Genomic DNA, 24,854 nt, shown 5'->3' with positions numbered 1-24,854 from the left:
CTTCCTTCTGAGAAAGGATTCATAAGTTACTAAACCTAAATCATCTACTGCTAGACTCTTTGAATCTGCCAACCTATTTATCCTAACTAGAGGGATATGGCCTAGTTCATGTATGTCATTTTTTGTAAGTTATGTTCTTGACCATCTGTTTTAGTCATTTGTTTTGATTGTGCATAATCTGATTATGTAGTACGACAATTTAATAACATAGCAGACTCGAAAAAATATTTTATTGATCAATTTTGTAGTCTAATTTGTCCAACAATTGACTAACGACTTTATCATGCTAGGTTACATAAACGTAAACTATTTCAACATGAATACTATTAGCTAAGTTTATTTAGTCTTATTGCTTTTGCACTAATGGCCTAGCCATTCCTTAGCTTTAAGAGTAGTTATCTTAGAGTTCTATTCCAATCATTTCTGTAAACCATTTCCATAAATGCATTTTGGGAGCAAGTGTCTAACACTAGGGAATACGAACAGTAATCATGTTTGCCCGACAAATGCCATACTTTGGGTGAAGGGGATTTCACAATACTCCTTCTTCTAATGCCCTTTGACAATTATACGACAACATCATAAGTCAATTTTGACTATCGAACTATTATCCCATTTTTCCTTTTACATTCGCTCATTAAGATGACAGGAGACTCAGAGCGCTTGAAGCGGCTGACTTTGCTTCATCTTTGTTTCTCATTCAACGTCCGGCTCCCTTTCCTTTTGTTTTTGACGTTGAAGCCTCCAAATCCAATACCGCCTGTGCAGATTCTTCAATCGTTGTCTTGTATTGGTCCAACAATTTTATCAACTGATTAAATGGTCTTCTCAAGCCCATTTAGAGTTTATGATAAGTAGGAGGAAGGAGTAATGAAATACATTCCTTTTAAGATCAACATTAGGGTCTTAGAGCTTCTCCCCAATGCATTGCATCTTAACCCAATGTTTGTGTACAGACAACCTTCAGTCATTTAGGCTTCACAAAAATGCTTTTGTCGTGACATATCCAATATGCCGGTTCGGTGCCACAAAAATATGATTTATGTGGAGCATTTATTGAACCAACAACGTCTCGCCTATCATACAACAAACATTTGGGTCAGGTTTCGTCGAATTTTGAGAATGTTCAAAATTGAGTTGTTTTGAACGGTTTATTGAAGCAAGTTTGTTTTCCTTTTATGCAAACTTGTAGTTATTATTATGCTTAACAAATTTACTCTACAAATTCTTGGGTCTAGACCAACGTTTGGGTCAATTTTTGTCGAATTCTGATAACGTTCAAAATTTACCTGTTTTAAATGGTTGTAGTTATTATTACGCTTAGCAAATTCATAACACAAACTCTTGGGTGTAGACCAACGATTGGGTAAAGTTTCGTCGAATTCTAAGAACATTCAATATTTAGATGTTTTGAACGGTTTGTTTCCCTATTATCAAACTTATAGTTATTATTTTGCGTAGCAAATTTACTCCACAAATTACTGGGTCTAGACCAAAGTTTGGGTCAAGTTTAATCGAATTCTGAGAATGTAAAAAATTGAGCTGTTTTGCGCGGTTTTATTAAAACAAGTTATAATTACGCTTAGCAAATATACCAGACAAATTCTTCGGTCTAGACCAACGTTTGGGTCAAGTTTCGTCGAATTCTGAGAACGTTCAAACGTTAGCTATTTTGCACGGTTTTAATAAAGCAAGTTTGTTTCCCTTTTATGCAAACTTTTAGTTATTATCAAGCTTAGCAAAATTACCACACAAATTCTTGGTCTAGACCAACGTTTGGGTCAAGTTTCGTCGAATTCTGAGAACGTTCAAAATTTAGCTGTTTCAAACGGTTTTATTGAAGCAAGTTTGTTTCCCTTTTATACAAACTTATACAAGTTTCGTCGAAGCAAGATTGTTTCCCTTTTATGCAAACTTGTAGTTATTATTATCCTTAGCAAATTTACTCCACAAATTCTTTGGTCTAGACCAACGTTTGGGTCAATTTCTGTTGAATTCTGATAACATTCAAAATTTAGCGGTTTTACACAGTTTTATTAAAGCAAGTTTGTTTCTCTATTATCAAACTTGTAGTTATTATTATGCATAGCAAATTTATTCCACAAATTCTTGCGTCTAGACCAATTTTGGGTCAAGCTTAATCGAATTCTGAGAACGTAACAAATTGAGCTGTTTTGCACGGTTTCATTAAAGCAAGTTGTAATTAAGCTTAGCAAATATACCAGACAAATTCTTCGGTCTAGACCAACGTTTGGGTCAAGTTTCGTCGAATTCTAAGAACGTTCAAAAGTTAGCTATTTTGCACGGTTTTAATAAAGCAAGTTTGTTTCTCTTTTATGCAAACTTGAAGTTATTATCAAGCTTAGCAGATTTACCACACAAATTCTTGGGTCTAAACCAACATTTGGGTCAAGTTTCGTCGAATAATTAAATGTTTTGCACGGTTTTATTAGAGCAAGTTTGTTTCCCTTTTATAGAAGCTTGTAGTTATTATTACGCTTGGCAAATTTACCACACAAATTCTTGGGTCTAGACCAATGTTTGGTGCAAGACTCGTCGAATTCTAAGAACGTTCAAAATTTAGTTGTTTTACATGGTTTTATTAAAGCAAATTTGTCCCTTATATACATGCTTGTAGTTATTATTACGCTTAGCAAAATTACAACACAAATTCTTGGGTCTAGACCAACGTTTGGATAAAGTTTCATCGAATTCTGAGAACATTCAAAATTTAGCTGTTTTGAACGGTTTTTATTAAAGCAAGTTTGCCTCCCTATTATTAAACTTGTAGTTATTATTATGCATTGCAAATTTATTTCACAAATTCTTGGGTCTAGACCAAAGTTTGGGTCAAGCTTAATCGAATTCTGAGAACGTAAAAAATTGAGCTGTTTTGCGCGGTTTCGTTAAAGCAAGTTATAATTACGTTCAAAATTTAGCTGTTTTGCACGGTTTTATTAAACCAAGTTTGTTTCCCTTTTATACAAACTTGTTGTTATTATTACGCTTTGCAAATTTAACACACAAATTCTTGGGTCTAGACCAACATTTGGGTCAAGTTTCGTTGATTTCTAAAACGTTCATAATTTAGCTGTTTTCCACGGTTTTATTAAACCAAGATTGTTTCCCATTTATTCAAACTTATAATTAGTATTACGCTTAACAAATTTATCACACAAATTTTTGTGTTTAGAACAACGTTTGGGTCGTGTTTTGTTGAATTCTGATAACGTTCAAAATTTAGTAGCTTTGTACGATTTGATTAAAGCAAATTTATTTTCCTTTTATACAAACTTGGGTCTAGAACAACGTTTGGGTCAAGTTTCGTCAAATTCTGAGAACTCTCAAAATTTATCTATTTTGCACGATTTTATTAAATCAAGTTTGTTTTGCTTTCATACAAACTTGTAGTTATTATTACGCTTAGTGAATTACCATACAAATTCTTGTGTCGAGACCAACGTTTGGGTCAACTTTCGTCGAATTCTGAAACGTTCAAAATTTAGCTCTTTTGCGCAGTTTTATTAAAGTAAGTTTGTTTCCCTTTTATAAAAAGTTGTAGTTATTATTACGCTTAGCAAAATTTCCACAAAAATTCTTGGGTCTAGACTAACATTCGGGTCAGGATTCGTCGAATATTGAGAACGTTCAAAATTTAGCTATTTTAAACGGTTTTATTGAAGCAAGTTTGTTTCCCTTTTATGCAAAAACTTGTAGTTATTATTACGCTTAGCAAATTTACCACACAAATTCATGGGTCTAGACCAACGTTTGGGTCAAGTTTCGTCGAATTATGAGAACGTTCAAAATTTAGCTGTTTTGCACGGTTTTATTAAAGCAAGTTTGTTTCCTTTACATACAAACTTGTAGTTATTATTAAGCTTAGAAATTTATGACAAAAATTTTGGGTCTTGACCATCATTTGGGTCAAGTTTCGTCGAATTCTGAGAATGTTCAAAACTTAGCTGTTTTGCATGGTTTTATTACAGCAAGTTTGTTTTCCTTTCATACAAACTTATAGTTATTATTACGCTTAGCATATTTACCACACAAATTCATGGGTCTAGACCAACGTTTGGGTCAAGTTTCGTCGAATTATGAGAACATTCAAAATTTAGCTGTTTTGCACGGTTTTATTAAAGCAAGTTTGTTTCCGTTACATACAAACTTGTAGTTATTATTAAGCTTAGAAATTTATGACAAAAATTTTGGGTCTTGACCATCATTTGGGTCAAGTTTCGTCGAATTCTGAGAATGTTCAAAACTTAGCTGTTTTGCATGGTTTTATTACAGCAAGTTTGTTTTCCTTTCATACAAACTTATAGTTATTATTACGCTTAGCATATTTACCACACAAATTCTTGGGTCTAGACCAACGTTTGGGCCATGTTTCGTCGAATTATTAAACGTTCAAAATTTAGCTTTTTGGCACGATTTTATTAGAGCAAGTTTGTTTCCTTTTGTAGAAGGTTGTAGTTATTATTACGCTTAGCAAATTTACCACATAATTTCTTGGGTCTACACCAACGTTTGGGTCAAGTTTTTTCGAATTCTGAAAACTTTCAAAATTTAGCTGTTTTGAACGGTTTTATTCAAACAAGGTTGTTTCCCTTTTATGCAAACTTGTAGTTATTCTTATGCTTAGCTGATTTACCACACAAATTCTTGGGTGTAGACCAATGTTTGGGTAAATTTTCTAGTTGTTTTACACGGTTTTATTAAAGCAAGTTTGTCCCTTTTATATACAAGCTTGTAGTTATTATTACGCTTAGCAAATTTACCACACAAATTCTTGGGTCTAAACCAACTTTTTAGTTAAGTTTCGACGAATTATGAGAACGTTCAAAATTTAGCTGTTTTGCACGGTTTTATTAAAGCAAGTTTGTTTCCCTTTTATACTAACTTATAGTTATTAATACACTTAGAAAATTTACCACATAAATTCTTTGTTCCAAACCAACGTTTCGGTCAAGTTTTGTCGAATTCTAAAAACGTTCAAAATTCAGCTGTTTTGCACGATTTTATTAAAGCAGGTTTGTTTCACTTTTATACAAACTTGTAGTTATTATTACGCTTAGCAAATTTGCCACACAAATTCTTGCTTCTAGACCAACGATTGGGTCAAATTTCGTCGAATTCTAAGAACATTCAAAATTTAGCTATTTTTCACGATTTCATTAAGCCAAGTTTGTTTCCATTTTATTCAAACTTGTAGTTACTATTACGCTTAGCAAATTTACAAAACAAATTCTTGGGTCTAAACCAACATTTGGGTTATTTTCGTCGAATTCTGAGAACGTTCAAAAGTCAAGTTTCGTCGAAGCAAGACTGTTTCCTTTTTATGCAAACTTGTAGTTATTATTATGCTTACCAAATTTACTCCACAAATTCTTTGGTCTATAACAACGTTTGGGTCAATTTTTGTTGAATTCTGAGAACATTCAAAATTTAGCGGTTTTACACAGTTTTATTAAAACAAGTTTGTTTCTCTATTATCAAACTTGTAGATATTATTATGCATAGCAAATTTATTCCACAAATTCTTGCGTCTAGACCAATTTTGGGTCAAGCTTAAACGGATTCTGAGAACGTAACAAATTGAGCTGTTTTGTACGGTTTCATTAAAGCAAGTTGTAATTAAGCTTAGCAAATATACCAGACAAATTCTTTGGTCTAGACCAACGTTTGGGTCAAGTTTCGTCGAATTCTAAGAACGTTCAAAAGTTAGCTATTTTGCACGGTTTTAATAAAGCAAGTTTGTTTCCCTTTTATGCAAACTTGAAGTTATTATCAAGCTTAGCAGATTTACCACACAAATTCTTGGGTCTAAACCAACATTTGGGTCAAGTTTCGTCGAATAATTAAACGTTTTGCATGGTTTTATTAGAGCAAGTTTGTTTCCCTTTTATAGAAGCTTGTAGTTATTATTACGCTTAGCAAATTTATCACACAAATTCTTGGGTCTAGACCAATGTTTGGGTCAAGACCCGTCGAATTCTAAGAACGTTCAAAATTTAGTTGTTTTACATGGTTTTATTAAAGCAAATTTGTCCCTTATATACATGCTTGTAGTTATTATTACGCTTAGCAAAATTACAACACAAATTCTTGGGTCTAGACCAACGTTTGGATAAAGTTTCATCGAATTCTGAGAACATTCAAAATTTAGCTGTTTCGAACGGTTTTTATTAAAGCAAGTTTGCCTCCCTATTATTAAACTTGTAGTTATTATTATGCATAGCAAATTTATTTCACAAATTCTTGGGTCTAGACCAAAGTTTGGGTCAAGCTTAATCGAATTATGAGAACGTAACGAATTGAGCTGTTTTGCACGGTTTCATTAAAGCAAGTTGTAATTAAGCTTAGCAAATATACCAGACAAATTCTTCGGTCTAGACCAACGTTTGGGTCAAGTTTCGTCGAATTCTAAGAACGTTCAAAAGTTAGCTATTTTGCACGGTTTTAATAAAGCAAGTTTGTTTCCCTTTTATGCAAACTTGAAGTTATTATCAAGTTTAGCAGATTTACCACACAAATTCTTGGGTCTAAACCAACATTTGGGTCAAGTTTCGTCGAATAATTAAACGTTTTGCACGGTTTTATTAGAGCAAGTTTGTTTCCCTTTTATAGAAGCTTGTAGTTATTATTACGCTTAGCAAATTTACCACACAAATTCTTGGGTCTAGACCAATGTTTGGGTCAAGACCCGTCGAATTCTAAGAACGTTCAAAATTTAGTTGTTTTACATGGTTTTATTAAAGCAAATTTGTCCCTTATATACATGCTTGTAGTTATTATTACGCTTAGCAAAATTACAACACAAATTCTTGGGTCTAGACCAACGTATGGATAAAGTTTCATCGAATTCTGAGAACATTCAAAATTTAGCTGTTTCGAACGGTTTTTATTAAAGCAAGTTTGCCTCCCTATTATTAAACTTGTAGTTATTATTATGCATAGCAAATTTATTTCACAAATTCTTGGGTCTAGACCAAAGTTTGGGTCAAGCTTAATCGAATTCTGAGAACGTAAAAAATTGAGCTGTTTTGCGCGGTTTCGTTAATGCAAGTTATAATTATGTTCAAAATTTAGCTGTTTTGCACGGTTTTATTAAACCAAGTTTGTTTCCCTTTTATACAAACTTGTTGTTATTATTACGCTTTGCAAATTTAACACACAAATTCTTGGATCTAGACCAACATTTGGGTCAAGTTTCGTTGATTTCTAAAACGTTCAAAATTTAGCTGTTTTCCACGGTTTTATTAAACCAAGATTGTTTCCCATTTATTCAAACTTATAATTAGTATTACGCTTAAAAAATTTATCACACAAATTTTTGTGTTTAGAACAACGTTTGGGTCATGTTTTGTTGAATTCTGATAACGTTCAAAATTTAGTAGCTTTGTACGATTTGATTAAAGCAAATTTATTTTCCTTTTATACAAACTTGGGTCTAGAACAACGTTTGGGTCAAGTTTCGTCGAATTCTGAGAACTCTCAAAATTTATCTATTTTGCACGATTTTATTAAATCAAGTTTGTTTTGCTTTCATACAAACTTGTAGTTATTATTACGATTAGTGAATTTACCATACAAATTCTTGGGTCGAGACCAGCGTTTGGGTCAAGTTTCGTCGAATTCTGAAACGTTCAAAATTTAGCTATTTTGCGCAGTTTTATTAAAGCAAGTTTGTTTCCCTTTTATAAAAATTTGTAGTTATTATTACGCTTAGCAAAATTACCACAAAAATTCTTGGGTCTAGACTAACATTCGGGTCAGGATTCGTCGAATTTTGAGAACGTTCAAAATTTAGCTGTTTTAAACGGTTTTATTGAAGCAAGTTTGTTTCCCTTTTATGCAAAAACTTGTAGTTATTATTACGCTTAGCAAATTTACCACACAAATTCTTGGGTCTAGACCAACGTTTGGGTAAAGTTTCGTCGAATTATGAGAATGTTCAAAATTTAGCTGTTTTGCACGGTTTTATTAAAGCAAGTTTGTTTCCTTTACATACAAACTTGTAGTTATTATTAAGCTTAGAAATTTATCACAAAAATTTTGGGTCTTGACCATCGTTTGGGTCAAGTTTCGTCGAATTCTGAGAACGTTCAAAACTTAGCTGTTTTGCATGGTTTTATTACAGCAAGTTTGTTTTCCTTTCATACAAACTTATAGTTATTATTACGCTTAGCATATTTACCACACAAATTCTTGGGTCTAGACCAACGTTTAGGCCAAGTTTCGTCGAATTATTAAACGTTCAAAATTTAGCTTTTTGGCACGATTTTATTAGAGCAAGTTTGTTTCCTTTTGTAGAAGGTTGTAGTTATTATTACGCTTAGCAAATTTACCACATAATTTCTTGGGTCTACACCAACGTTTGGGTCAAGTTTTTTCGAATTCTGAAAACTTTCAAAATTTAGCTGTTTTGAACGGTGTTATTCAAACAAGGTTGATTCCCTTTTATGCAAACTTGTAGTTATTCTTATGCTTAGCTGATTTACCACACAAATTCTTGGGTGTAGACCAATGTTTGGGTAAATTTTCGTCGAATTCTGAGAACGTTCAACATTTAGTTGTTTTACACGGTTTTATTAAAGCAAGTTTGTCCCTTTTATATACAAAGCTTGTAGTTATTATTACGCTTAGCAAATTTACCACACAAATTCTTGGGTCCAGACCAACTTTTTAGTTAAGTTTCGACGAATTATGAGAACGTTCAAAATTTAGCTGTTTTGCACGGTTTTATTAAAGCAAGTTTGTTTCCCTTTTATACTAACTTATAGTTTTTACTACACTTAGAAAATTTACCACATAAATTCTTTGTTCCAAACCAACGTTTCGGTCAAGTTTTGTCGAATTCTAAAAACGTTCAAAATTCAGCTGTTTTGCACGATTTTATTAAAGCAGGTTTATTTCACTTTTATACAAACTTGTAGTTATTATTACGCTTAGCAAATTTGCCACACAAATTCTTGCTTCTAGACCAACGATTGGGTCAAATTTCGTCGAATTCTGAGAACATTCAAAATTTAGCTATTTTTCACGATTTCATTAAACCAAGTTTGTTTCCATTTTATTCAAACTTGTAGTTACTATTACGCTTAGCAAATTTACAAAACAAATTCTTGGGTCTAAACCAACATTTGGGTTATTTTCGTCGAATTCTGAGAACGTTCAAAAGTCAAGTTTCGTCGAAGCAAGATAGTTTCCCTTTTATGCAAACTTGTAGTTATTATTATGGTTAGCAAATTTACTCCACAAATTCTTTGGTCTAGACCAACGTTTGGGTCAATTTTTGTTGAATTCTGAGAACATTCAAAATTTAGCGGTTTTACACAGTTTTATTAAAGCAAGTTTGTTTCCCTATTACCAAACTTGTAGATATTATTATGCATAGCAAATTTATTCCACAAATTCTTGCGTCTAGACCAATTTTGGGTCAAACTTAATCGAATTCGGAGAACGTAACAAATTAAGCTGTTTTGCGCGGTTTTATTAAAGCAAGTTGTAATTAAGCTTAGCAAATATACCAGACAAATTCTTCGGTCTAGACCAACGTTTGGGTCAAGTTTCGTCGAATTCTAAGAACGTTCAAAAGTTAGCTATTTTGCACGGTTTTAATAAAGCAAGTTTGTTTCCCTTTTATGCAAGCTTGAAGTTATTATCAAGCTTAGCAGATTTACCACACAAATTCTTGGGTCTAAACCAACATTTGGGTCAAGATTCGTCGAATAATTAAACGTTTTGCACGGTTTTATTAGAGCAAGTTTGTTTCCCTTTTATAGAATCTTGTAGTTATTATTACGCTTAGCAAATTTACCACACAAATTCTTGGGTCTAGACCAATGTTTGGGTCAAGACCCGTCGAATTCTAAGAACGTTCAAAATGTAGTTGTTTTACATGGTTTTATTAAAGCAAATTTGTCCCTTATATACATGCTTGTAGTTATTATTACGCTTAGCAAAATTACAACACAAATTCTTGGGTCTAGACCAACGTTTGGATAAAGTTTCATCGAATTCTGAGAACATTCAAAATTTAGCTGTTTTGAACGGTTTTTATTAAAGCAAGTTTGCCTCCCTATTATTAAACTTGTAGTTATTATTATGCATTGCAAATTTATTTCACAAATTCTTGGGTCTAGACCAAAGTTTGGGTCAAGCTTAATCGAATTCTGAGAACGTAAAAAATTGAGCTGTTTTGCGCGGTTTCGTTAAAGCAAGTTATAATTACGTTCAAAATTTAGCTGTTTTGCACGGTTTTATTAAACCAAGTTTGTTTCCCTTTTATACAAACTTGTTGTTATTATTACGCTTTGCAAATTTAACACACAAATTCTTGGGTCTAGACCAACATTTGGGTCAAGTTTCGTTGATTTCTAAAACGTTCATAATTTAGCTATTTTCCACGGTTTTATTAAACCAAGATTGTTTCCCATTTATTCAAACTTATAATTAGTATTACGCTTAACAAATTTATCACACAAATTTTTGTGTTTAGAACAACGTTTGGGTCGTGTTTTGTTGAATTCTGATAACGTTCAAAATTTAGTAGCTTTGTACGATTTGATTAAAGCAAATTTATTTTCCTTTTATACAAACTTGGGTCTAGAACAACGTTTGGGTCAAGTTTCGTCAAATTCTGAGAACTCTCAAAATTTATCTATTTTGCACGATTTCATTAAATCAAGTTTGTTTTGCTTTCATACAAACTTGTAGTTATTATTATGCTTAGTGAATTACCATACAAATTCTTGTGTCGAGACCAACGTTTGGGTCAACTTTCGTCGAATTCTGAAACGTTCAAAATTTAGCTCTTTTGCGCAGTTTTATTAAAGTAAGTTTGTTTCCCTTTTATAAAAAGTTGTAGTTATTATTACGCTTAGCAAAATTTCCACAAAAATTCTTGGGTCTAGACTAACATTCGGGTCAGGATTCGTCGAATATTGAGAACGTTCAAAATTTAGCTATTTTAAACGGTTTTATTGAAGCAAGTTTGTTTCCCTTTTATGCAAAAACTTGTAGTTATTATTACGCTTAGCAAATTTACCACACAAATTCATGGGTCTAGACCAACGTTTGGGTCAAGTTTCGTCGAATTATGAGAACGTTCAAAATTTAGCTGTTTTGCACGGTTTTATTAAAGCAAGTTTGTTTCCTTTACATACAAACTTGTAGTTATTATTAAGCTTAGAAATTTATGACAAAAATTTTGGGTCTTGACCATCATTTGGGTCAAGTTTCGTCGAATTCTGAGAATGTTCAAAACTTAGCTGTTTTGCATGGTTTTATTACAGCAAGTTTGTTTTCCTTTCATACAAACTTATAGTTATTATTACGCTTAGCATATTTACCACACAAATTCATGGGTCTAGACCAACGTTTGGGTCAAGTTTCGTCGAATTATGAGAACATTCAAAATTTAGCTGTTTTGCACGGTTTTATTAAAGCAAGTTTGTTTCCTTTACATACAAACTTGTAGTTATTATTAAGCTTAGAAATTTATGACAAAAATTTTGGGTCTTGACCATCATTTGGGTCAAGTTTCGTCGAATTCTGAGAATGTTCAAAACTTAGCTGTTTTGCATGGTTTTATTACAGCAAGTTTGTTTTCCTTTCATACAAACTTATAGTTATTATTACGCTTAGCATATTTACCACACAAATTCTTGGGTCTAGACCAACGTTTGGGCCATGTTTCGTCGAATTATTAAACGTTCAAAATTTAGCTTTTTGGCACGATTTTATTAGAGCAAGTTTGTTTCCTTTTGTAGAAGGTTGTAGTTATTATTACGCTTAGCAAATTTACCACATAATTTCTTGGGTCTACACCAACGTTTGGGTCAAGTTTTTTCGAATTCTGAAAACTTTCAAAATTTAGCTGTTTTGAACGGTTTTATTCAAACAAGGTTGTTTCCCTTTTATGCAAACTTGTAGTTATTCTTATGCTTAGCTGATTTACCACACAAATTCTTGGGTGTAGACCAATGTTTGGGTAAATTTTCTAGTTGTTTTACACGGTTTTATTAAAGCAAGTTTGTCCCTTTTATATACAAGCTTGTAGTTATTATTACGCTTAGCAAATTTACCACACAAATTCTTGGGTCTAAACCAACTTTTTAGTTAAGTTTCGACGAATTATGAGAACGTTCAAAATTTAGCTGTTTTGCACGGTTTTATTAAAGCAAGTTTGTTTCCCTTTTATACTAACTTATAGTTATTAATACACTTAGAAAATTTACCACATAAATTCTTTGTTCCAAACCAACGTTTCGGTCAAGTTTTGTCGAATTCTAAAAACGTTCAAAATTCAGCTGTTTTGCACGATTTTATTAAAGCAGGTTTGTTTCACTTTTATACAAACTTGTAGTTATTATTACGCTTAGCAAATTTGCCACACAAATTCTTGCTTCTAGACCAACGATTGGGTCAAATTTCGTCGAATTCTAAGAACATTCAAAATTTAGCTATTTTTCACGATTTCATTAAGCCAAGTTTGTTTCCATTTTATTCAAACTTGTAGTTACTATTACGCTTAGCAAATTTACAAAACAAATTCTTCGGTCTAAACCAACATTTGGGTTATTTTCGTCGAATTCTGAGAACGTTCAAAAGTCAAGTTTCGTCGAAGCAAGACTGTTTCCTTTTTATGCAAACTTGTAGTTATTATTATGCTTACCAAATTTACTCCACAAATTCTTTGGTCTATAACAACGTTTGGGTCAATTTTTGTTGAATTCTGAGAACATTCAAAATTTAGCGGTTTTACACAGTTTTATTAAAACAAGTTTGTTTCTCTATTATCAAACTTGTAGATATTATTATGCATAGCAAATTTATTCCACAAATTCTTGCGTCTAGACCAATTTTGGGTCAAGCTTAAACAAATTCTGAGAACGTAACAAATTGAGCTGTTTTGTACGGTTTCATTAAAGCAAGTTGTAATTAAGCTTAGCAAATATACCAGACAAATTCTTTGGTCTAGACCAACGTTTGGGTCAAGTTTCGTCGAATTCTAAGAACGTTCAAAAGTTAGCTATTTTGCACGGTTTTAATAAAGCAAGTTTGTTTCCCTTTTATGCAAACTTGAAGTTATTATCAAGCTTAGCAGATTTACCACACAAATTCTTGGGTCTAAACCAACATTTGGGTCAAGTTTCGTCGAATAATTAAACGTTTTGCATGGTTTTATTAGAGCAAGTTTGTTTCCCTTTTATAGAAGCTTGTAGTTATTATTACGCTTAGCAAATTTATCACACAAATTCTTGGGTCTAGACCAATGTTTGGGTCAAGACCCGTCGAATTCTAAGAACGTTCAAAATTTAGTTGTTTTACATGGTTTTATTAAAGCAAATTTGTCCCTTATATACATGCTTGTAGTTATTATTACGCTTAGCAAAATTACAACACAAATTCTTGGGTCTAGACCAACGTTTGGATAAAGTTTCATCGAATTCTGAGAACATTCAAAATTTAGCTGTTTCGAACGGTTTTTATTAAAGCAAGTTTGCCTCCCTATTATTAAACTTGTAGTTATTATTATGCATAGCAAATTTATTTCACAAATTCTTGGGTCTAGACCAAAGTTTGGGTCAAGCTTAATCGAATTATGAGAACGTAACGAATTGAGCTGTTTTGCACGGTTTCATTAAAGCAAGTTGTAATTAAGCTTAGCAAATATACCAGACAAATTCTTCGGTCTAGACCAACGTTTGGGTCAAGTTTCGTCGAATTCTAAGAACGTTCAAAAGTTAGCTATTTTGCACGGTTTTAATAAAGCAAGTTTGTTTCCCTTTTATGCAAACTTGAAGTTATTATCAAGTTTAGCAGATTTACCACACAAATTCTTGGGTCTAAACCAACATTTGGGTCAAGTTTCGTCGAATAATTAAACGTTTTGCACGGTTTTATTAGAGCAAGTTTGTTTCCCTTTTATAGAAGCTTGTAGTTATTATTACGCTTAGCAAATTTACCACACAAATTCTTGGGTCTAGACCAATGTTTGGGTCAAGACCCGTCGAATTCTAAGAACGTACAAAATTTAGTTGTTTTACATGGTTTTATTAAAGCAAATTTGTCCCTTATATACATGCTTGTAGTTATTATTACGCTTAGCAAAATTACAACACAAATTCTTGGGTCTAGACCAACGTATGGATAAAGTTTCATCGAATTCTGAGAACATTCAAAATTTAGCTGTTTCGAACGGTTTTTATTAAAGCAAGTTTGCCTCCCTATTATTAAACTTGTAGTTATTATTATGCATAGCAAATTTATTTCACAAATTCTTGGGTCTAGACCAAAGTTTGGGTCAAGCTTAATCGAATTCTGAGAACGTAAAAAATTGAGCTGTTTTGCGCGGTTTCGTTAATGCAAGTTATAATTACGTTCAAAATTTAGCTGTTTTGCACGGTTTTATTAAACCAAGTTTGTTTCCCTTTTATACAAACTTGTTGTTATTATTACGCTTTGCAAATTTAACACACAAATTCTTGGATCTAGACCAACATTTGGGTCAAGTTTCGTTGATTTCTAAAACGTTCAAAATTTAGCTGTTTTCCACGGTTTTATTAAACCAAGATTGTTTCCCATTTATTCAAACTTATAATTAGTATTACGCTTAAAAAATTTATCACACAAATTTTTGTGTTTAGAACAACGTTTGGGTCATGTTTTGTTGAATTCTGATAACGTTCAAAATTTAGTAGCTTTGTACGATTTGATTAAAGCAAATTTATTTTTCTTTTATACAAACTTGGGTCTAGAACAACGTTTGGGTCAAGTTTCGTCGAATTCTGAGAACTCTCAAAATTTATCTATTTTGCACGATTTTATTAAATCAAGTTTGTTTTGCTTTCATACAAACTTGTAGTTATTATTACGATTAGTGAATTTACCATACAAATTCTTGGGTCGAGACCAGCGTTTGGGTCAAGTTTCGTCGAATTCTGAAACGTTCAAAATTTAGCTATTTTGCTCAGTTTTATTAAAGCAAGTTTGTTTCCCTTTTATAAAAATTTGTAGTTATTATTACGCTTAGCAAAATTACCACAAAAATTCTTGGGTCTAGACTAACATTCGGGTCAGGATTCGTCGAATTTTGAGAACGTTCAAAATTTAGCTGTTTTAAACGGTTTTATTGAAGCAAGTTTGTTTCCCTTTTATGCAAAAACTTGTAGTTATTATTATGCTTAGCAAATTTACCACACAAATTCTTGGGTCTAGACCAACGTTTGGGTAAAGTTTCGTCGAATTATGAGAATGTTCAAAATTTAGCTGTTTTGCACGGTTTTATTAAAGCAAGTTTGTTTCCTCTACATACAAACTTGTAGTTATTATTAAGCTTAGAAATTTATCACAAAAATTTTGGGTCTTGACCATCGTTTGGGTCAAGTTTCGTCGAATTCTGAGAACGTTCAAAACTTAGCTGTTTTGCATGGTTTTATTACAGCAAGTTTGTTTTCCTTTCATACAAACTTATAGTTATTATTACGCTTAGCATATTTACCACACAAATTCTTGGGTCTAGACCAACGTTTAGGCCAAGTTTCGTCGAATTATTAAACGTTCAAAATTTAGCTTTTTGGCACGATTTTATTAGAGCAAGTTTGTTTCCTTTTGTAGAAGGTTGTAGTTATTATTACGCTTAGCAAATTTACCACATAATTTCTTGGGTCTACACCAACGTTTGGGTCAAGTTTTTTCGAATTCTGAAAACTTTCAAAATTTAGCTGTTTTGAACGGTGTTATTCAAACAAGGTTGATTCCCTTTTATGCAAACTTGTAGTTATTCTTATGCTTAGCTGATTTACCACACAAATTCTTGGGTGTAGACCAATGTTTGGGTAAATTTTCGTCGAATTCTGAGAACGTTCAACATTTAGTTGTTTTACACGGTTTTATTAAAGCAAGTTTGTCCCTTTTATATACAAAGCTTGTAGTTATTATTACGCTTAGCAAATTTACCACACAAATTCTTGGGTCCAGACCAACTTTTTAGTTAAGTTTCGACGAATTTTGAGAACGTTCAAAATTTAGCTGTTTTGCACGGTTTTATTAAAGCAAGTTTGTTTCCCTTTTATACTAACTTATAGTTTTTACTACACTTAGAAAATTTACCACATAAATTCTTTGTTCCAAACCAACGTTTCGGTCAAGTTTTGTCGAATTCTAAAAACGTTCAAAATTCAGCTGTTTTGCACGATTTTATTAAAGCAGGTTTATTTCACTTTTATACAAACTTGTAGTTATTATTACGCTTAGCAAATTTGCCACACAAATTCTTGCTTCTAGACCAACGATTGGGTCAAATTTCGTCGAGTTCTGAGAACATTCAAAATTTAGCTATTTTTCACGATTTCATTAAACCAAGTTTGTTTCCATTTTATTCAAACTTGTAGTTACTATTACGCTTAGCAAATTTACAAAACAAATTCTTGGGTCTAAACCAACATTTGGGTTATTTTCGTCGAATTCTGAGAACGTTCAAAAGTCAAGTTTCGTCGAAGCAAGATTGTTTCCCTTTTATGCAAACTTGTAGTTATTATTATGGTTAGCAAATTTACTCCACAAATTCTTTGGTCTAGACCAACGTTTGGGTCAATTTTTGTTGAATTCTGAGAACATTCAAAATTTAGCGGTTTTACACAGTTTTATTAAAGCAAGTTTGTTTCCCTATAACCAAACTTGTAGATATTATTATGCATAGCAAATTTATTCCACAAATTCTTGCGTCTAGACCAATTTTGGGTCAAACTTAATCGAATTCGGAGAACGTAACAAATTAAGCTGTTTTGCGCGGTTTTATTAAAGCAAGTTGTAATTAAGCTTAGCAAATATACCAGACAAATTCTTCGGTCTAGACCAACGTTTGGGTCAAGTTTCGTCGAATTCTAAGAACGTTCAAAAGTTAGCTATTTTGCACGGTTTTAATAAAGCAAGTTTGTTTCCCTTTTATGCAAGCTTGAAGTTATTATCAAGCTTAGCAGATTTACCACACAAATTCTTGGGTCTAAACCAACATTTGGGTCAAGATTCGTCGAATAATTAAACGTTTTGCACGGTTTTATTAGAGCAAGTTTGTTTCCCTTTTATAGAATCTTGTAGTTATTATTACGCTTAGCAAATTTACCACACAAATTCTTGGGTCTAGACCAATGTTTGGGTCAAGACCCGTCGAATTCTAAGAACGTTCAAAATGTAGTTGTTTTACATGGTTTTATTAAAGCAAATTTGTCCCTTATATACATGCTTGTAGTTATTATTACGCTTAGCAAAATTACAACACAAATTCTTGGGTCTAGACCAACGTTTGGATAAAGTTTCATCGAATTCTAAGAACATTCAAAATTTAGCTGTTTCGAACGGTTTTTATTAAAGCAAGTTTGCCTCCCTATTATTAAACTTGTAGTTATTATTATGCATAGCAAATTTATTTCACAAATTCTTGGGTCTAGACCAAAGTTTGGGTCAAACTTAATCGAATTCTGAGAACGTAAAAAATTGAGCTGTTTTGCGCGGTTTCGTTAAAGCAAGTTATAATTACGTTCAAAATTTAGCTGTTTTGCACGGTTTTATTAAACCAAGTTTGTTTCCCTTTTATACAAACTTGTTGTTATTATTACGCTTTGCAAATTTAACACATAAATTCTTGGGTCTAGACCAACATTTGGGTCAAGTTTCGTTGATTTCTAAAACGTTCAAAATTTAGCTGTTTTCCACGGTTTTATTAAACCAAGATTGTTTCCCATTTATTCAAACTTATAATTAGTATTACGCTTAACAAATTTATCACACAAATTTTTGTGTTTAGAACAACGTTTGGGTCATGTTTTGTTGAATTCTGATAACGTTCAAAATTTAGTAGCTTTGTACGATTTGATTAAAGCAAATTTATTTTCCTTTTATACAAACTTGGGTCTAGAACAACGTTTGGGTCAAGTTTCGTCGAATTCTGAGAACTCTCAAAATTTATCTATTTTGCACGATTTTATTAAATCAAGTTTGTTTTGCTTTCATACAAACTTGTAGTTATTATTACGCTTAGTGAATTTACCATAGAAATTCTTGGGTCGAGACCAACGTTTGGGTCAAGTTTCGTTGAATTCTGAAACGTTCAAAATTTAGCTATTTTGCGCAGTTTTATGAAAGCAAGTTTGTTTCCCTTTTATAAAAAGTTGTAGTTATTATTACGCTTAGCAAAATTACCACAAAAATTCTTGGGTCTAGACTAATTCGGGTCAGGATTCGTCGAATTTTGAGAACGTTCAAAATTTAGCTGTTTTAAACGGTTTTATTGAAGCAAGTTTGTTTCCCTTTTATGCAAAAACTTGTAGTTGTTATTACGCTTAGCAAATTTACCACACAAATTCTTGGGTCTAGACCAACGTTTGGGTCAAGTTTCGTCGAATTATGAGAACGTTCAAAATTTAGCTGTTTTGCACGGTTTTATTAAAGCAAGTTTGTTTCCTTTACATACAAACTTGTAGTTATTATTAAGCTTAGAAATTTATCACAAAAATCTTGGGTCTTGACCATCGTTTGGGTCAAGTTTCGTCGAATTCTGAGAACGTTCAAAACTTAGCTGTTTTGCATGGTTTTATTACAGCAAGTTTGTTTTCCTTTCATACAAACTTATAGTTATTATTACGCTTAGCATATTTACCACACAAATTCTTGGGTCTAGACCAACGTTTGGGCCAACTTTCGTCGAATTATTAAACGTTCAAAATTTAGCTTTTTGGCACGATTTTATTAGAGCAAGTTTGTTTCCTTTTGTAGAAGGTTGTAGTTATTATTACGCTTAGCAAATTTACCACATAATTTCTTGGGTCTACACCAACGTTTGGGTCAAGTTTTTTCGAATTCTGAAAACTTTCAAAATTTAGCTGTTTTGAACGGTTTTATTCAAACAAGGTTGTTTCCCTTTTATGCAAACTTGTAGTTATTCTTATGCTTAGCTGATTTACCATACAAATTCTTGGGTGTAGACCAATGTTTGGGTAATTTTCGTCGAATTCTGAGAACGTTCAACATTTAGTTGTTTTACACGGTTATATTAAAGCAAGTTTGTCCCTTTTATATACAAAGCTTGTAGTTATTATTACGCTTAGCAAATTTACCACACAAATTCTTGGGTCTAGAACAACTTTTTAGTTAAGTTTCGACGAATTATGAGAACGTTCAAAATTTAGCTGTTTTGCACGGTTTTATTAAAGCAAGTTTGTTTCCCTTTTATACTAACTTATAGTTATTACTACACTTAGAAAATTTACCACACAAATTCTTTGTTCCAAACCAACGTTTCGGTCAAGTTTTGTCGAATTCTAAAAACGTTCAAAATTCAGCTGTTTTGCACGATTTTATTAAAGCAGGTTTGTTTCACTTTTATACAAACTTGTAGCTATTATTACGCTTAGCAAATTTGCCACACAAATTCTTGCTTCTAGACCAACGATTGGGTCAAATTTCGTCGAATTCTGAGAACATTCAAAATTTAGCTATTTTTCACGATTTTACTAAACCAAGTTTGTTACCATTTTATTCAAACTTGTAGTTACTATTACGCTTAGCAAATTTACAAAACAAATTCTTGGGTCTAAACCAACATTTGGGTTATTTTCGTCGAATTCTGAGAACGTTCAAAAGTCAAGTTTCGTCAAAGCAAGATTGTTTCCCTTTTATGCAAACTTGTAGTTATTATTATGCTTAGCAAATTTACTCCACAAATTCTTTGGTCTAGACGAACGTTTGGGTCAATTTTTGTTGAATTCTGATAACATTCAAAATTTAGCGGTTTTACACAGTTTTATTAAAGCAAGTTTGTTTCCCTATTACCAAACTTGTAGATATTATTATGCATAGCAAATTTATTCCACAAATTCTTGCGTCTAGACCAATTTTGGGTCAAGCTTAATCGAATTCTGAGAACGTAACAAATTGAGCTGTTTTGCACGGTTTCATTAAAGGAAGTTGTAATTAAGCTTAACAAATATACCAGACAAATTCTTCGGTCTAGACCAACGTTTGGGTCAAGTTTCGTCGAATTCTAAGAACGTTCAAAAGTTAGCTATTTTGCACGGTTTTAATAAAGCAAGTTTGTTTCCCTTTTATGCAAACTTGAAGTTATTATCAAGCTTAGCAGATTTACCACACAAATTCTTGGGTCTAAACCAACATTTGGGTCAAGTTTCGTCGAATAATTAAACGTTTTGCACGGTTTTATTAGAGCAAGTTTGTTTCCCTTTTATAGTAGCTTGTAGTTATTATTACGCTTAGCAAATTTACCACACAAATTCTTGGGTCTAGACCAACGTTTGGGTCAAGTTTTTTCGAATTCTGAAAAATTTTAAAATTTAGCTGTTTTGAACGGTTTTATTCAAACAAGTTTGTTTCCCTTTTATGCAAACTTGTAGTTATTCTTATGCTTAGCTGATTTACCACTCAAATTCTTGGGTCTAGACCAACGTTTGGATAAAGTTTCATCGAATTCTGAGAACATTCAAAATTTAGTTGTTTCGAACGGTTTTTATTAAAGCAAGTTTGCCTCCCTATTATTAAACTTGTAGTTATTATTATGCATAGCAAATTTATTTCACAAATTCTTGGGTCTAGACCAAAGTTTGGGTCAAGCTTAATCGAATTCTGAGAACGTAAAAAATTGAGCTGTTTTGCGCAGTTTCGTTAAAGCAAGTTATAATTACGTTCAAAATTTAGCTGTTTTGCACGGTTTTATTAAACCAAGTTTGTTTCCCTTTTATACAAACTTGTTGTTATTATTACGCTCTGCAAATTTAACACACAAATTCTTGGGTCTAGACCAACATTTGGGTCAAGTTTCGTTGATTTCTAAAACGTTCAAAATTTAGCTGTTTTCCACGGTTTTATTAAACCAAGATTGTTTCCCATTTATTCAAACTTATAATTAGTATTACACTTAACAAATTTATCACACAATTTTTTGTGTTTAGAACAACGTTTGGGTCATGTTTTGTTGAATTCTGATAACGTTCAAAATTTAGTAGCTTTGTACGATTTGATTAAAGCAAATTTATTTTCCTTTTATACAAACTTGGGTCTAGAACAATGTTTGGGTCAAGTTTCGTCGAATTCTGAGAACTCTCAAAATTTATCTATTTTGCACGATTTTATTAAATCAAGTTTGTTTTGCTTTCATACAAACTTGTAGTTATTATTACGCTTAGTGAATTTACCATACAAATTCTTGGGTCGAGACCAACGTTTGGGTCAAGTTTCGTCGAATTCTGAAACGTTCAAAATTTAGCTATTTTGCGCAGTTTTATGAAAGCAAGTTTGTTTCCCTTTTATAAAAAGTTGTAGTTATTATTACGCTTAGCAAAATTACCACAAAAATTCTTTGGTCTAGACTAACATTCGGGTCAGGATTCGTCGAATTTTGAGAACGTTCAAAATTTAGCTGTTTTAAACGGTTTTATTGAAGCAAGTTTGTTTCCCTTTTATGCAAAAACTTGTAGTTATTATTACGCTTAGCAAATTTACCACACAAATTCTTGGGTCTAGACCAACGTTTGGGTCAAGTTTCGTCGAATTATGAGAACGTTCAAAATTTAGCTGTTTTGCACGGTTTTATTAAAGCAAGTTTGTTTCCTTTACATACAAACTTGTAGTTATTATTAAGCTTAGAAATTTATCACAAAAATCTTGGGTCTTGACCATCGTTTGGGTCAAGTTTCGTCGAATTTTGAGAACGTTCAAAACTTAGCTGTTTTGCATGGTTTTATTACAGCAAGTTTGTTTTCCTTTCATACAAACTTATAGTTATTATTACGCTTAGCATATTTACCACACAAATTCTTGGGTCTAGACCAACGTTTGGGCCAAGTTTCGTCGAATTATTAAACGTTCAAAATTTAGCTTTTTGGCACGATTTTATTAGAGCAAGTTTGTTTCCTTTTGTAGAAGGTTGTAGTTATTATTACGCTTAGCAAATTTACCACATAATTTCTTGGGTCTACACCAACGTTTGGGTCAAGTTTTTTCGAATTCTGAAAACTTTCAAAATTTAGCTGTTTTGAACGGTTTTATTCAAACAAGGTTGTTTCCCTTTTATGCAAACTTGTAGTTATTCTTATGCTTAGCTGATTTACCACACAAATTCTTGGGTGTAGACCAATGTTTGGGTAAATTTTCGTCGAATTCTGAGAACGTTCAACATTTAGTTGTTTTACACGGTTTTATTAAAGCAAGTTTGTCCCTTTTATATACAAAGCTTGTAGTTATTATTACGCTTAGCAAATTTACCACATAAATTCTTGGGTCTAGACAAACTTTTTAGTTAAGTTTCGACGAATTATGAGAACGTTCAAAATTTAGCTGTTTTGCACGGTTTTATTAAAGCAAGTTTGTTTCCCTTTTATACTAACTTATAGTTATTACTACACTTAGAAAATTTACCACATAAATTCTTTGTTCCAAACCAACGTTTCGGTCAAGTTTTGTCGAATTCTAAAAACGTTCAAAATTCAGCTGTTTTGCACGATTTTATTAAAGCAGGTTTGTTTCACTTTTATACAAACTTGTAGTTATTATTACGCTTAGCAAATTTGCCACACAAATTCTTGCTTCTAGACCAACGATTGGGTCAAATTTCATCGAATTCTGAGAACATTCAAAATTTAGCTATTTTTTCACGATTTTACTAAACCAAGTTTGTTACCATTTTATTCAAACTTGTAGTTACTATTACGCTTAGCAAATTTACAAAACAAATTCTTGGGTCTAAACCAACATTTGGGTTATTTTCGTCGAATTCTGAGAACGTTCAAAAGTCAAGTTTCGTCAAAGCAAGATTGTTTCCCTTTTATGCAAACTTGTAGTTATTATTATGCTTAGCAAATTTACTCCACAAATTCTTTGGTCTAGTCGAACGTTTGGGTCAATTTTTGTTGAATTCTGATAACATTCAAAATTTAGCGGTTTTACACAGTTTTATTAAAGCAAGTTTGTTTCCCTATTACCAAACTTGTAGATATTATTATGCATAGCAAATTTATTCCACAAATTCTTGCGTCTAGACCAATTTTGGGTCAAGCTTAATCGAATTCTGAGAACGTAACAAATTGAGCTGTTTTGCACGGTTTCATTAAAGGAAGTTGTAATTAAGCTTAACAAATATACCAGACAAATTCTTCGGTCCAGACCAACGTTTGGGTCAAGTTTCGTCGAATTCTAAGAACGTTCAAAAGTTAGCTATTTTGCACGGTTTTAATAAAGCAAGTTTGTTTCCCTTTTATGCAAACTTGAAGTTATTATCAAGCTTAGCAGATTTACCACACAAATTCTTGGGTCTAAACCAACATTTGGGTCAAGTTTCGTCGAATAATTAAACGTTTTGCACGGTTTTATTAGAGCAAGTTTGTTTCCCTTTTATTGAAGCTTGTAGTTATTATTACGCTTAGCAAATTTACCACACAAATTCTTGGGTCTAGACCAACGTTTGGGTCAAGTTTTTTCGAATTCTGAAAACTTTCAAAATTTAGCTGTTTTGAACGGTTTTATTCAAACACGTTTGTTTCCCTTTTATGCAAACTTGTAGTTATTCTTATGCTTAGCTGATTTACCACATAAATTCTTGGGTCTAGACCAACGTTTGGATAAAGTTTCATCGAATTCTGAGAACATTCAAAATTTAGTTGTTTCGAACGGTTTTTATTAAAGCAAGTTTGCCTCCCTATTATTAAACTTGTAGTTATTATTATGCATAGCAAATTTATTTCACAAATTCTTGGGTCTAGACCAAAGTTTGGGTCAAGCTTAATCGAATTCTGAGAACGTAAAAAATTGAGCTGTTTTGCGCGGTTTCGTTAAAGCAAGTTATAATTACGTTCAAAATTTAGCTGTTTTGCACGGTTTTATTAAACCAAGTTTGTTTCCCTTTTATACAAACTTGTTGTTATTATTACGCTTTGCAAATTTAACACACAAATTCTTGGGTCTAGACCAACATTTGGGTCAAGTTTCGTTGATTTCTAAAACGTTCAAAATTTAGCTGTTTTCCACGGTTTTATTAAACCAAGATTGTTTCCCATTTATTCAAACTTATAATTAGTATTACACTTAACAAATTTATCACACAATTTTTTGTGTTTAGAACAACGTTTGGGTCATGTTTTGTTGAATTCTGATAACGTTCAAAATTTAGTAGCTTTGTACGATTTGATTAAAGCAAATTTATTTTCCTTTTATACAAACTTGGGTCTAGAACAATGTTTGGGTCAAGTTTCGTCGAATTCTGAGAACTCTCAAAATTTATCTATTTTGCACGATTTTATTAAATCAAGTTTGTTTTGCTTTCATACAAACTTATAGTTATTATTACGCTTAGTGAATTTACCATACAAATTCTTGGGTCGAGACCAACGTTTGGGTCAAGTTTCGTCGAATTCTGAAACGTTCAAAATTTAGCTATTTTGTGCAGTTTTATTAAAGCAAGTTTGTTTCCCTTTTATAAAAAGTTGTAGTTATTATTACGCTTAGCAAAATTACCACAAAAATTCTTGTGTCTAGACTAACATTCGGGTCAGGATTCGTCGAATTTTGAGAACGTTCAAAATTTAGCTGTTTTAAACGGTTTTATTGAAGCAAGTTTGTTTCCCTTTTATGCAAAAACTTGTAGTTATTATTACGCTTAGCAAATTTAGCACACAAATTCTTGGGTCTAGACCAACGTTTGGGTCAAGTTTCGTCGAATTATGAGAACGTTCAAAATTTAGCTGTTTTGCACGGTTTTATTAAACAAGTTTGTTTCCTTTACATACAAACTTGTAGTTATTATTCAGCTTAGAAATTTATCACAAAAATTTTGGGTCTTG

Source organism: Sesamum indicum, linkage group LG3, assembly GCF_026168435.1.
Source record: "Sesamum indicum cultivar Baizhima isolate 11 linkage group LG3, ASM2616843v1, whole genome shotgun sequence".
Classification (NCBI taxonomy): domain Eukaryota; kingdom Viridiplantae; phylum Streptophyta; class Magnoliopsida; order Lamiales; family Pedaliaceae; genus Sesamum; species Sesamum indicum.
This window is presented reverse-complemented; position numbering follows the sequence as displayed.